This window comes from Solanum stenotomum, chromosome 1, assembly GCF_019186545.1.
Source record: "Solanum stenotomum isolate F172 chromosome 1, ASM1918654v1, whole genome shotgun sequence".
Taxonomy (NCBI): Eukaryota; Viridiplantae; Streptophyta; class Magnoliopsida; order Solanales; family Solanaceae; genus Solanum; species Solanum stenotomum.
Window position 1 is genome coordinate 56,849,108 of NC_064282.1, and position 14,540 is coordinate 56,863,647.

The window sequence follows — 14,540 nt, forward strand, 5'->3', positions numbered from 1 at the left end:
GAAAAGATAAGAAATCAATGAAAGAAAAAAATTAAAAAATTTTAAGTGAGGAAGAATTTAATATAATTATTTCATAAACAAAGAAAATTATTTCATTATGAATATAATTTCAAAGAAATTCACTATTTTTTCTGAAACGAAGAACAAACTCTTAAAAAGACTACTTGATTACTAGCTATTTTATTGAAGTCATCTATTCATAAGTGATTTAGTACTCATTATGACGAAGTAAAATCTCATTAGCAAAAGCCTTGAGATTCACACTTGATGTACCATTTTCCTTCATAGCTTCCTTAACTAAATCACTCCACTTCTTGACATTTCTTCTCAATTCTTCCCCTTCTTCACCGTCCCCCATCATGATTGTCATACATCTATTGAACTCATCTCTTTTCACGACACCACTTTCACTAACATTAACTCTAACACCATTCTTCCAAATATCTTGAATGATTTTTGCATTACAAACTTGATCATTCTAGAGTGGACATGCCACGATAGGTACCTTAGATGCTATGCTCTCTAAAGTTGAATTTCGTTCACAGTGAGTCAAAAAACAACCAACATAAGGGTGTTTTAGAACTTCCACTTGTGAACACCAACTCAATATCTTCCCCTGCTTTTCAAGTTCGTCTTTGCAACTCAACTTGTCCTCCATCTTATCCCCGTCTTGTCCTTCCCTAATCACCCACAAAAATGGCCTCCCATATTTCAGCAATCCGTGACCAATCTCCTCCATCAATTGACTTGATATTTCAGAGTAACTACCAAATGCTATGTAGATAATTAATCACTTGTCCTTTGAGTTCAACCAATCCATATAATTCTTCGAACGAATCTCAATCATATCAGCTCGAAAAGTATTATCATCAAGAAATATTGAAGGAATTAAAGGCCCAATTCCCACCATAGTCACATGCTTTAGAATTCTCAAAGCATCAAATTCCAAAGCATCAAAAGTGTTCACAAGAACTCTTGGATTTTCTTCACTACTCAACATTTCAATTTGCCTTTTAATAGACTTAATTGCCCAGTTGGAACTATTCACGTCATCAAACACAAAAGAAGGAAAATCAATTGGACTAAGTGGTGGCAATCCTGGTAACTTTATTATTTTATCCTTAGCATCACAGTTTTTGAAATAATCAGAATAGTCTGTAAATTTATAATAGTAACCATCAAAAACTGTGGCAGGTTGGATCCAAAATAATGTAGATGGGATATTAATTTTTTTGGCCACTAAACCAATCCATTCCATGATAATAGTGTATATGACATGTGAAAAAGGGGTACCATTTTATGAATTTGATTGGATCAAATTGAAAATGAATTTTGACCCACGGGACTTTACAGAAGAATAGAACATATGAAACTCATCAATTGAACTTAACTGGAATTTGCCATCATAGCCATCAGAGAAAGGAGCAAAGCTTAACCCTTCAACATTTGGGAGTTTTTTTATTTTACTAAAAGCTGATAGGCTCATGGTTAAAGTGACTGCAATGCTTAAATTGATTAATTGTTTGGAAAATTGAAGAATGGATTAATTTGGCCTTGGCCTGGGAGTAGTACTATAAGAACATGAGACTTTTCATTCTTCAAATTATTCATGTTTTGGGTTGTGAAAAGAGAAGTATCCATGAAGGAGACTGAGGAATTTGGGCAGGAGAACTTTATTAATGAATAAGGCATTTTTGAACTGGCTTGGTTACAACTGATTAAGGTCACACATATTAATACTAGTAAATTGATGGTTCTAGATATAAAAAAAAAATCTAGAAAATTTATCATATTTCTTGAAATATCTAGCTTAACTATTAAGTTTTGAAATTTATATAAATAATTATTAAATAAAAAAATATCAAAAGAAATTTTACTCAAACTTTCTAGAAGCTCTAAGAAGTATCTGGATTTATTGTTATTCCAAAAATAAACTTTATTATTCAGCAATAAATAAAACAAAAAATGCATGAATACTTTATAGTAAGTAACAAAACAAATATAATGATAGCAAATAGTATGTTTTATTACCAAATATAACATGTGCTGACAATTTAGAGATACAAAAACATGATAGATTTATTTTTCCATGAATCATCATTATTATTCAGTAAAAAAACGCAAGAAATGCAAGAGTACTTTAGTCTAATAAAAAACATAATGATAGCAAGTAGTATGTTTTATTATCATATATAATGTGTGCTAACAANAGAGATACAAAAACATGATATATTTATTTTTCCATGAATCATCATTATTATTCAGTAAAAAAATGCAAGAAATGCAAGAGTACTTTAGTCTAATAAAAAACATAATGATAGCAAGTAGTATGTTTTATTATCATATATAATGTGTGCTAACAAATTAGAGAAACAAAAGCATGACATACTTGTTTTTTCGAGAATCATCATTATTATTCAGTAAAAAAACAAGAAATGCATTAGTACATTAGTCTAAAAAATGAAAAAAAAAAAAACATAATGATAGCAACTAGAATGTTTTATTAATTATTTTTATCATTCAGTAAAAAATGATGCAAGAAATGCATGAGTATATAGTACTTTAGACTAAGAAATAAAAAAACATAATAATAATAATAAGTAATATGTTTTATTATCAGATATGTCGTGTGCTAACAAATTAAAGATTCAAAAGCATGACATATATACATATTCAATTGTAAATTATTATTTTTTAAAAATAATCAGAAACATGATAACGTAATTTAAAATTAGAATATAAAGAAGGAAGCATATGAAGAAAAAAATTCAACATATAATACATATATATTATCTATCTACACTATAGTTTTTCTATAGGGTGAGAGTAAGAATAGTATTTTTGTCAGCTCCGATGTTGAAATATGTGATTGTACATCTCATCTAAAAAAATTAACTTTTAGAGAAAACACACTTTCATTTACTTAATTATATATGTTGATACTGCTTAGTTCGAGAAAACAAAAAATATAGAAATCGATTAAATACATTCAATTTTTTTGTTGTATCAGTTTCATTTGGAGAAATACACATGAATGCTCTTATAGTTGGATTGACCTTTTCACCAACCTTAATGAATAACAAGAACAAAATCATGTAAAAATAAATAAATAAATAACCATCCCTAGTAAAATGACAAGGTATATTCACTTTGAATAATCAATCTTATTTGCCTTGTATCACTTAAAATATATTTTCCACCGATCATAATAATTTGAATTTCACCTTCACACTCATTACAAATTTGTATTCTTTCAAACTCATTCTAAAACATCCACATACTTATGAAATGCAATGTAGTGTAGTTAAAGGGTACTTTCAGATTGGTTTTGACAAATTATTAGGCACAATACTCATGTTCTTCATGCCTCCAACCACCGCGTCTCTCCACCCAAAATCTTACAGCTTACCATTACATTTAATCATGACCTATTGTTTTCTTTTCTTCGTTACTATTCTATTCTACATACATATGCTCTCTCATGTTCATCTACTCTTTAATTGTTTGTGTTTGTTGTTTCGAATTTCAAATTAGCTATAACATCAACATTTCTGGATTATTGAAGACAAGATTATTTTTGAGTTAATGGTTATGATTTATACATATTGGGTTTTGGTTCAGGTATGAGTGAGGTGAAAAAAATAAAATTCTACAATGTATTAAAGCTAGGTCTTAAAAAAATATTTTTTTTATTTGCATGACGTCCATTGAGTTTCATTAATTAGGGTTTTGAAATTGTGATTTTTCATTTACTTTGCCTCTGCTTTCTCTTTATATAATAGACTTTGTGTTGACGGTTATATGATTTAAAGATCTTTTACATCTTCTTTAATTTATTAAAACTAGGCTTAATATATAGGCTAATGTTGATTTTTGTGGATTTTTTGTTTCTTTTGCTTAAAGAAAAGATACATATATATATTAGGAATTAATTAAATACATTCAAAGATTTTTTACCGAATTAATTTCATTAGGAGAAATAGACATGAATACTTTTATAACATAATTTGCATAATCTTTTCACCAACCTTAATTATAAGCAGGAAGAAAAATTGTGTACAAAATTTTCATCCCTAATAAAAGAATATTTAACATTTCTCCATGAAATACCATCTCAAAAGGATAAATATATATAAGAAATTATTGATGTGATGTAGAGTTTAAATTTTATACATTTTCACATTTAAAAGTTTAACATGACAATATTTTTTTCATATTATCTTTCATATGAGCCTTGTTTTTTATTTTTTTAATAGTAGCCACAAGGGCAACAATACAGTCACAACAAAAAAAACAAAAAAAAAAAGGTTGGTCCAATCAAATCAGTCCATACAAAGTGCATTTGACCTAAATAGGTCAAAATTAGCTCAAAATTCTCAGGTAGAATTTCTATGTACTAGATTAGGAAACTTGCATAGTCTCCTCTCTGATTATCTAGGTTTTTGCCACCCCTAGGTTTTCCTATCTGGCGAAATGGGTATCTTGTTTACCTCATTCCTCGTGTTTGAGCTCTAAGCGGTTTTCATTTGGAGATAAATCTAGAACTTTTTTTTCCCTTTGTTTCCAATTTTTTTCTATTATCATTTGATAAGTTATTTTTCTCATTTTGATGAAGTTTATTTTTCTAAAATAATAATATAAATTAACTGAATTTTTTTAAAAAAAAGTATTTCCCAAACAGACTCTCAGTTTGTCACGACTCGAGACTATATTGTAGTCATAACACGATGCTTAGAACCACAAGTGATCCAAGCTAACCCATGGTCTGGCATAACACTATGATTCATACAAATACTAACTGAAGATAACTTATGCAAAAGCTAAACTGAGATAAATCCAAAAAAACTTAGTAGTCAAAATAGAATTCATTTAAACAAATCATAAAGTTAAAACTACCGTGTGACTGTCCGAAAGCCTCTACTAAGATGAGTTATTGGGACAACCCTCCAACTAACTCTAACTATATGAAACTGAAAGATTAACATAATGAAACAAAAATAGCTCTTGTCCTTGAAAGATGAGGACTCACCAAGCTCAGATGTTGAAATGACACAACAATCGAACTATTTGCGAGTTGGATACTGAGAATATGAATCTATATTATAAGACAATATAGTGCAAAAGAGTATGTGTGTAGTACTTTGAATATACTGAATATGTGAGATAGACACAATAATCTAACAAGCTAAACATGATAAATCTAAGATGTTGAACTAAATATAAAACTGAAATAAATTAGTTGATGCAATGACCAAGTAATAATTATAAGCATGTAACTAATCAACATCATGTTAAGTAAACTAAAATACAAGGTCATCAAATATCTGAGACTGACTGTGGGAGATACTATTAATCGACATACTCCATCTGAGCTAAATAGAGTCCAACATGTACCCCAGTTGGAAGGGTACTTTTTACCTTGCCAGGGTACGAACATTATCTAATGTGGATCTACTAAGATGATGTCCAGAAAACACTAAGGTGTCAGTCCTGGTCTGACGGGTGACCCTTAAAACCTACGTTGTCACGTAGTTCTGAGACTTAAGGATTGGTACTAAAGGTCTCAGTCTTCACTGACAGGTGAGATTTCATCCATATGTCTACTTGGTTTTAAGTAATACTCCGAATTGAATTATACGGGTAAACCACATAATACTGATAATAGTGGATAGTTCAATAATTGAGATCTGAGACTGAAATATTAAATGCTTTATTTGAACCTATCATAGACATGTGGAACTAAAAGATTGAAGGTACAACTTATCATAACAAATTTTGTCATCTTGAATGAAGTACGTAGTTTAAGCAACACAATTTCAAAGACATGAATTTTCCCTATTCGGAGGGATTAAGAAAATAACCATATAAAAATATTGAATTTTAGGCACAAACATGTATTTATGGGCTATAGGTCACTTTCCTAATTTTCTAATTGAATTTTTTGCACTATACCTGTCCTTGTGAGATTCGTCCCCGACTCTTAGTTGGGTTTTTATTGCTAAGGATCGCTTATTCTCTTATTTGTCTTGAGGATAAATTGAGTATTATCATTGCATTATCATTTTTTATCTTCTCTTTTTATACCTCGTTAAAAATTATAGTATTTTTGTTATTTAACTTCTATAAAGAACTTCTATTAAACGACATAAATTTCGTCTGAAATAGAAAAATGAAAAAATATTAATTGAGTAAATAAGTTAACGTTGTCCTATAATGAGAAAAATGAACAACTTTTTTAAAAAAATTAGTTTGAACAAAATTTATAATGTAATAACCTTATAAACAGATTTCGATGCAAGTAATACAAAAGTAATTAATAAAACTAAAGATATATTTCACAACAGTTTCTAAAAATAAAAGGTTAATAGTAGAAAAAACCTCTTGGTAGTATGAAATGTTTGTAGAAAAGGTTAATAGTAGTAGACAATCGAAAAACCTCATGGTAGGATTGAATGTCTGGCACGACCGATGGCTACCTAACAATATAACAATGAGAGAACTACTACATGGCCCGCTCCACATAAACGGGAGAGACCTCAAAACTGGAACATTCCTGTCCAAGTATGTCCAGGACGAAAGAGGACCTATGTCATTCGAGTTAACTAAAGAGCTAAAAAAAACCTCTTACAGTGTACTTATACAAACAGAGCATTTAAGGACAAAGCCACTTGGAGGCCTAGCCATAAGGAAGTCCTAACAACAAGCTCTGTAAATCAATTTCTAATAAAAACAATGTTGAAACCCTTCAACCAATAAATGAATTTACATGGATTTAGTTACTAAAATGCCCAAATAAAATAAAACACTTTATTTGGCGGTGACAACATAATAGAATCCCCACACCGGACTATCTAAGCAACTTTGGAATAGAAATTATTAAGCCATGCCATATATGCAACACTCCCGAAACGATCACCCACATATTCCTAGAATGTGTGGCATTTAGGAAAATGTGGCTAGACTTGGGAGTTATATATGCAATAAATCATATTATAAATAATGGAGGGGGCGATTGGCTAGTTAGACTAAAAGACCTAAGTTATCCCCTCAGAAAAACATCATTAAATTGACAGGAAGCGTACCCTTTCTTTATATGGACCATTTGGAGGACAAGAAATGAGAAATACCATAATAATATAAGTACGAAAATAAGCATTACAAAGACCATAACTCACTCCAGAGAATATCTTTCACTAACTGGACCCCGAAAAGAAGCATTACCCCCAAAACCACATACATAAAATAGGAACCTCCAACAAAAGGATTCAAACTAAACACAGACCGTTCGTCCATGGGTAACTCAGGGAGAGGAGGAATAAGTGGAGTAATTAGGAATATAAAGGGAGAAAGGGTATTAGGCTATATGAGCAACCTTTATGCTACAAATTCCTTAAAAGCAGAATTGACAGCAGTACTAGAAGGAATGGAGTTGGCATTGTACAACAACTTGATGCCACTAGAAATAAATATCACCTGTGAGGATATGATTTCCCTCCTCGAGAATGACAACACCCAACTTACTCTAATATATTGTCTGATTAGATCCAGAAGGGAGGGGGAAGGGATTCAGCATAGCTATCGCGAAGCAAACAAAGTGGCATATGCTTTAGAAAAGGATGGAACTAATATGATGCATGACAACTATATTTGTTGCTTGGAAGTTCCACCGTTGTTTGTCTTGTAAAAGCTAGAGGCATACATAGAGGGTACTTATTTTGGTAGGCTGACTAAAGCCCATACTAATCTAGACAAATGTATTATTAGTACTACTACTACTCCAAATCCTTTCTGGATAACTATAAAAATAAAATACTAAAAATATTAGAAAGATTACCTATAAATATTTAGCATGTAATGACTAGCAGACATCGAAGAGGAAGGTGTGCTAGCCAAGCATACATGCGCTCTTCAAAGTTACAAAACCTACTTTAGTGAAAGAGACCTTCCCAAGGATGCTCTTGGCCCTTTGAAAATGATTTTTTTGATGTTCAGCCTAGATAAAAACTCAAAACTTGAAGGTTTTTGGATTTATGTCCTCCTTTCATATTTGTATTTATCATTCGATTAATATGTAACACCCCAAAAATTTTTAAGATAAGACTCGAACCATTTTTCATTTGTGATTAAGATTTTACTGTGTGACTCTTAATTGTTCATAGGTGGTAAGTTCAATTATTTAGTTAAGTTGAAAGCTTTCTTTCCAATTGAGTTTCACTATGAGTTTTACTTGGGTCAACTTCAAATGACCATATCTTTTAACACATAAAGAGTTGGGTGACCCATGACCTACCAAATTTAAGGTATTTGAGTCTTCATTCCAACGCCACCAAGTTTGCTTAATTTCGAGCTCGAAGTAAAAAGTTATATCCGTTTGAATAAACCCTCTCTAGTTAAGGCATCTGATTCATTTTAGAAAAGGGTATTTTTGTCTTTTCATTTTTATCACTAGGCCTAACACTTTTGTCCTCACCCAATTAATGTTCTAATCATATGTTAAACCATTCTTTGTCTTTCCTAAACACTTAGAAAAATAAGAGAAGAGTTCAAGAGGAGAAAGAGCTAGGTTTTGAGCGTTCGTCAAGATCCCGTCGATTTCACCAAGAACATTGTTCTTTCCATGTATGTAAGGCTTCTTACAGTGTTGGACTTGTTCTTCCTCACTTTATACATCTAATTCATCCATGAAATCGTTGTATCTAAAAGATTCTTGAGTAGTTCTTGATTATAGTTTCATTCTTTAACAATGGAGGTTATGAGTTTCTTGTGTTGAGGATTTTTAGTATGAGTGGTGTTTCTTAAAAGGATTGTATGAAATTATCTTGTAATCATGTCGATTTTGAGAAACAAGAAGAGTTTAGGAGAAATTTCCCAATTGTAACCTTGTTTAAAGCTGGATTTTAAAAAAAAAAATCATCGAAGTTGTTGGAAAAGGGCTGGGGTGGCGCGCCACCAGTACTCTAGGAGTGTTGGGGTGTTACACCAGCAGTACGCCTAAATCTAGCCCCAATACTTTGTTGCCTGGCGTGGTGCGCCACTAGTTCGACAAGAGTGTTGGGGCAATGCGCCAGCAGTACGCCAGGAGTCCCTGAGCCAATTTTTTCTTGTTTCATCAGGCACATAATCCTTTAAGTTTTGGCTATGTTTCACTTATTTTCATTAGCTCCTAAAGGCTCCATTCCCCCTTGAGAGTTCATGCATGTTCTAATCACATGTCTTAATTTTCATTCAAAACTAAAGTTAGTTTAGGAGAAAAGTTCAAGAGCTTTTATTGAGTTATGAGTACTAAGTTTCTATATTGTTATTGAGGTCCTTGAGTTGATTCATTCATGTCCATATTTCCACATGAACCCTATAAATTTAGTATTCTTGAGATTAGTAGTATCGTTGAGTTTTGAGTTCTTTAGTCCTTGAGTTCTGAGTATTGAGTTTTATATATTGTTATTTAGATCCTTGAGTTGATTCGGTCATGTCTATATTTCAGCATAAACCCTATTTTGACTTGTAAATTTTGAGAATCTTTAAAAGCTAGCGATTGTGTTTTAAATTGAGTTTTTGAAGAAGTAAAGAGGAGTTTAAGGGAACTAAGTATTTCCCAAATATTTCATTCTTACATGAAGAAAAAGAGTATTATTTTGAGAAAGAAGAAACTTTGATTTCTAAATGAGTTTATAAGTTTAAAGATATTTGATAGCAGTTACCTCTTTTAAGAAGATAGTTTGAGCAATTATCTCAAACTAGAGAAAGAGTATGTTTTATACATTTGAGAATGAGTAAATATATATTATTGGGAGTAGTATTGAGCACTAATATGGGGATGAGTTCACACCACTCAAAATTCTCATAAACCATGTATGTCATCCTTATTAGTTTCGAGCATGGCTTAGTGGATCAACTTAGTTGAGGTGTTCTATACCCTGGCAAGGTATATTGCACTTTTGACAACATGGGCGAGACGTTATATCATCACGTAGCTCATAGTGATGGTTGTCGGTTAGAGAATCTCCCAAAATAAAGTTAAAAGTGTATTTTTATTATATCACCTAACATGTCGAGTTCAGAAATGAGTAAGCATCTTTGCAAGGGTTTAATGTTTCATTTCCTTATTTCCTTACATTCAGTTGAGTATATATCTATATCTACTGCAGTTCTTTCATTTAGTAAATTATTATTCAACTATATTACATACTCGTATATTTAATGTACTGATGTCATTCGACCTACATCTTTTAAAGATGCAGATACATGTTCTTAGGATACTCAACAAGAATTCGTTGAGATCACTTTGTCTACTTGCCAGCTTTTGAGTAAGACCTCCTTGCTTCCGGAGGACTCTAGTTTTACGAGTTACTAGTATTAGTAACATTTTGAGTAGTAGTAGGTCTTGTCCCAACACTCGTTTATATACAGTAGAGGCATTATAGATAGACAGTTTTGGAGTCTTTTAGTTTTCAAATGCTTTATTTAAACTTATATTTCATACTCAGTATATTCAGTAAAGTTTGAGATTCAGTAAACTATTTTTAAATGTTTCTTTCAATTTGATGCTTATATATGCTTGATTTAGTCTTCCGCTTGTAGTCAGCAAGGATGAGGTTTGGCTTGGGGACCAACAATGGTTCTCGAGTGCTGGCCTTCTCCAGGGTATAGGCTCGGGTCATGAAAATCTTGGTATCAGAGCACAGAGTTCAAGTGTCATAGGGTGTCTATGAAGCCAGGTCAATAGAATCTTATTTATGGTTGTGAGGGGCCCACTTCTATAAATGAGGGACTACAGACATTTGAGAAAAGTTTCTCTTATTCCATATTCTAAATCGTGCAATAAAACTGTCATACGGAACTTATTCATAATCGTCCATTTCTCAAATCCATCAAATTACCCCTCATACTTAAGGTGGTTGAAATAGCAATGCCCAAATCCTTATTGATGATTTACTCTCAGGTAAAGTCTTTATAAGGTCATGAGACTGCAGAGGGGCTTGTGAGAAGCCCGTGAGTAAGCTTAAGTGTTTCTATTCAAAAGATTTGCACTCTTATTCATATGAATCGTGTGTTCGAGCTAAAAGCAAGATGTACTCCCAGAATCTTTTCTCTATATTTTATTCAAATGAGACCCTTATCAGAGGAGTGTGTTCTAGAATGCTTGAGTAGTAATTACCACCAACATGCCAGGAGTGCTCGGGCTACACGCCAGGAGTCACTGAGCAAATTTTTTCTTGTTTCATCCGGCACATGTTCCTTTAAGTTGTGGCTATGTTTCCTTTTTTTGCATTAGCTAAAGGCTTCATTCCCTCTTGAGAGTTCCTGCATGTTTTAATCACATGTCTTAATTTTCATTCAAAACTAAAGTGAGTTTAAGAGAAAATTTCAAGATCTTTTATTCAATTCTGAGTACTCAGTTTCTATATTGTTATTTAGGTCCTTGAGTAGATACGTTCATGTCCATTTTTCCGCATGAACCCTATGAATTGAGTATTCTTGAGATGAGTAGTACCATTGAGTTCTTAGTTCTTGAGTCCTTGAGTTCTGAGTATTTAGTTTTCTATATTGTTATTGAGATCCTTCAGTTGATTTGTTCATATCTATATTTCAAAACCCTATTTTGATTNTTGTTTCATCCGGCACATGTTCCTTTAAGTTGTGGCTATGTTTCCTTTTTTTGCATTAGCTAAAGGCTTCATTCCCTCTTGAGAGTTCCTGCATGTTTTAATCACATGTCTTAATTTTCATTCAAAATTAAAGTGAGTTTAAGAGAAAATTTCAAGATCTTTTATTCAGTTCTGAGTACTCAGTTTCTATATTGTTATTTAGGTCCTTGAGTAGATACGTTCATGTCCATTTTTCCGCATGAACCCTATGAATTGAGTATTCTTGAGATGAGTAGTACCATTGAGTTCTTAGTTCTTGAGTCCTTGAGTTCTGAGTATTTAGTTTTCTATATTGTTATTGAGATCCTTCAGTTGATTTGTTCATATCTATATTTCAAAACCCTATTTTGATTTGTAAATTTTGAGAATCTTTTAAAGCCAGTGATTGTGTTTTAAAATGAGTTTTTGAGGAAGTAAAGGAGAGTTTGAGAAAGAGCATAAGGGCACTAAGTATTTCCCAAATGTGTCATTCTTACATGAAGAAAGAGAGTATTATTTTGAAAAATCAGAAACTTTGATTTCTAAACGAGTTTATGAGTTCAAAGATATTTCAGAGTAGTTACCTCTTTTAAGAGAATAGTTTAAGCAATTATCTCAAACTAGAGAAAGAGTATGTTTTATACATTTGAGCATGAGTATATATATTATTGGGAATAGTCTTGAACACTGATATGGGGATGAGTTCATATAACTCAAAATCCTCATAAACCATGTATGCCAACATGGATAAAGGATCATACTTTTAGATGACTCCTTATTAGTTTCGAGCATAGCTTAGTGGATCCACTTAGTTGAGGTGTTCTATACTTTGGCAGGGTATAAGACATATATGGCAGCATGGATGAGACACTCTATCATCATGTAGCTCATAGTGATGATTTTCGGTTAGAGAATCTCCAAAATAGAATTAAAAGTGTATTTTTATTATATCACTTAACATGTCGAGTTCATAAATGAGTAAGTATCTTTGCAAAGTTTTAATGATTTCATTTCCTTACTTCTGTACATTCAGTTTAGTATATATCTATATCTACTGCAGTTCTTTCATTGACTAAATTGTTATTCAGCTATATTACATACTCCTACATTCAATATATTGATTTCATTCGACCTGAATCTTTTAATGATGCAGAAAGGTTCTTAGGATCCTCAAGAGTCTGTTGAGATCACTTTGTCTGCTCGCCACCTTATGAGTAAGACCTCCTTGCTTTCGTTGGACTCCATTTTTATGAGTTGTTAGTATTAGTAAAAATTTTGAGTAGTCGTGGGTTTTGTCTCGACACTCGTCTATATATAGTAGAGGCTTCATAGATAGACATTTTTGGAGTGTCTTTCAGTTTTCAGATGTTTTATTTAAACTTATGTTTTATACTCAGTATACACTACAACAAATTCGATTATTAGGAAAAAATAATTTTTCCATTTATAATTCATATTTTGTCATTAAAAATCTTCTGTGACGAAAAAATTTCGTCAATCAATCGTCACTAAATGTGTGTCGCTAAAAGTATACAAAGATGATTTAGTGCTTCGTCACTAAAAGTATTATATTAACTACAAAAAGAAAAATCGTCCCCAAATGCATAAACATTTTATGACGAATTTATTTGTCATAAAAAGTACTGTAATTATTTTGTAGTTAATAGTATGTTTTGTCACTAAAAAGGTTATTATTACCGACAAAATTATATCGTCGCTAATTCTTTTACTTCAATTAGTGACGACATCAATTGTCTCTAAAGTTATATGCATTTCGTAGTTGAACAAATGTAATGTCGTCACTAATGACTACTTTTTATACACAAAAAAAATATTTATCCTTAAATGTATAAATTAGGGAAAATTTTATTACTATAAAAAAGGGTAACAATTTCGTTGTTATATTTGTCATTTTGTCACTAAAAGTATTGCTTTTACCGACAACATATATTGTCACTTTAAATTATTATTATTAGTGACAATTATAGTTGTCACAAAATAAAAAATAAATTTGTATTCAATAAAAAGGGTCACTAGGACAATGGATTTTTGCCACTGAATGTAGTCAACTTGTGATGAATTAATTTATTTTGTGACGAAAACATTTGTCTTAAAAAGTTTAATTTGGTCGTTGCTAAAACTAACTTTTGATGATGAAATATTTTATCACTAATTACTATCAATTAATGATATTTATTTATTTTATATTGATATTATTTATTAAATTACAGTTGCATAAATTTAAAAATAAAAATAAAACATGCTAGATAATAATAAAATTCACCCATGATCATATAATTAAAAATAATTAAAATTATACTAAGTTAATATCTCATTACAAACTCCTTAAATAAAAGTAAAATATGTCCAATAACAAAAAAAAATTAATTGAAATATACTAAATATTACTCCTAAACTAAGAAATATAAGTAAACGTTCCTTCCAAAGTACCAATAATGTGATGACACATAGCTTGCAATCAATCTTGATTCAATTTTCACATTTTATACTGTAAAAAAAAGAGAAAAAAATAAAATTAAGATTTAATTGAAGTGTTCATACTAGGGTAAAAAAAAAAAACTGTAACATGATTTGTCTTTCATATGTTGTAATGACCAATTTTATAAGGCACATTGGATAGATTGTTTATGGAGTATATTATCACAAACTACTCTTCGTGGCAACATAAACTCCATCAATATATTCATGAAAACTAATAACTATCAAAATATAATGTAACTTATGCGGGAATTCTCACATTAGAATCAGATATGACGTGAATTAAAGGAGAAACTACATATAACTATAGTCTATACATAGTCTCATTAATTTCGTTGCAAAGAAAAAGGAAGATGAGAGTTCTTGAAAACAAAACTTAAACAAATATTTAGAACAAAATAGAAACAAACCATCAAT

The 14,540-nt window shown here is 31.1% G+C and overlaps 1 pseudogene; it reads right to left on the bottom strand.

Moving 5' to 3' along the window:
* Positions 1 to 208: 208 nt before the first annotated feature.
* LOC125853825 (UDP-glycosyltransferase 75C1-like) lies at positions 209 to 1,653 on the bottom strand (annotated as a pseudogene).
* Between the last annotated feature and the right edge of the window lie 12,887 nt (positions 1,654 to 14,540).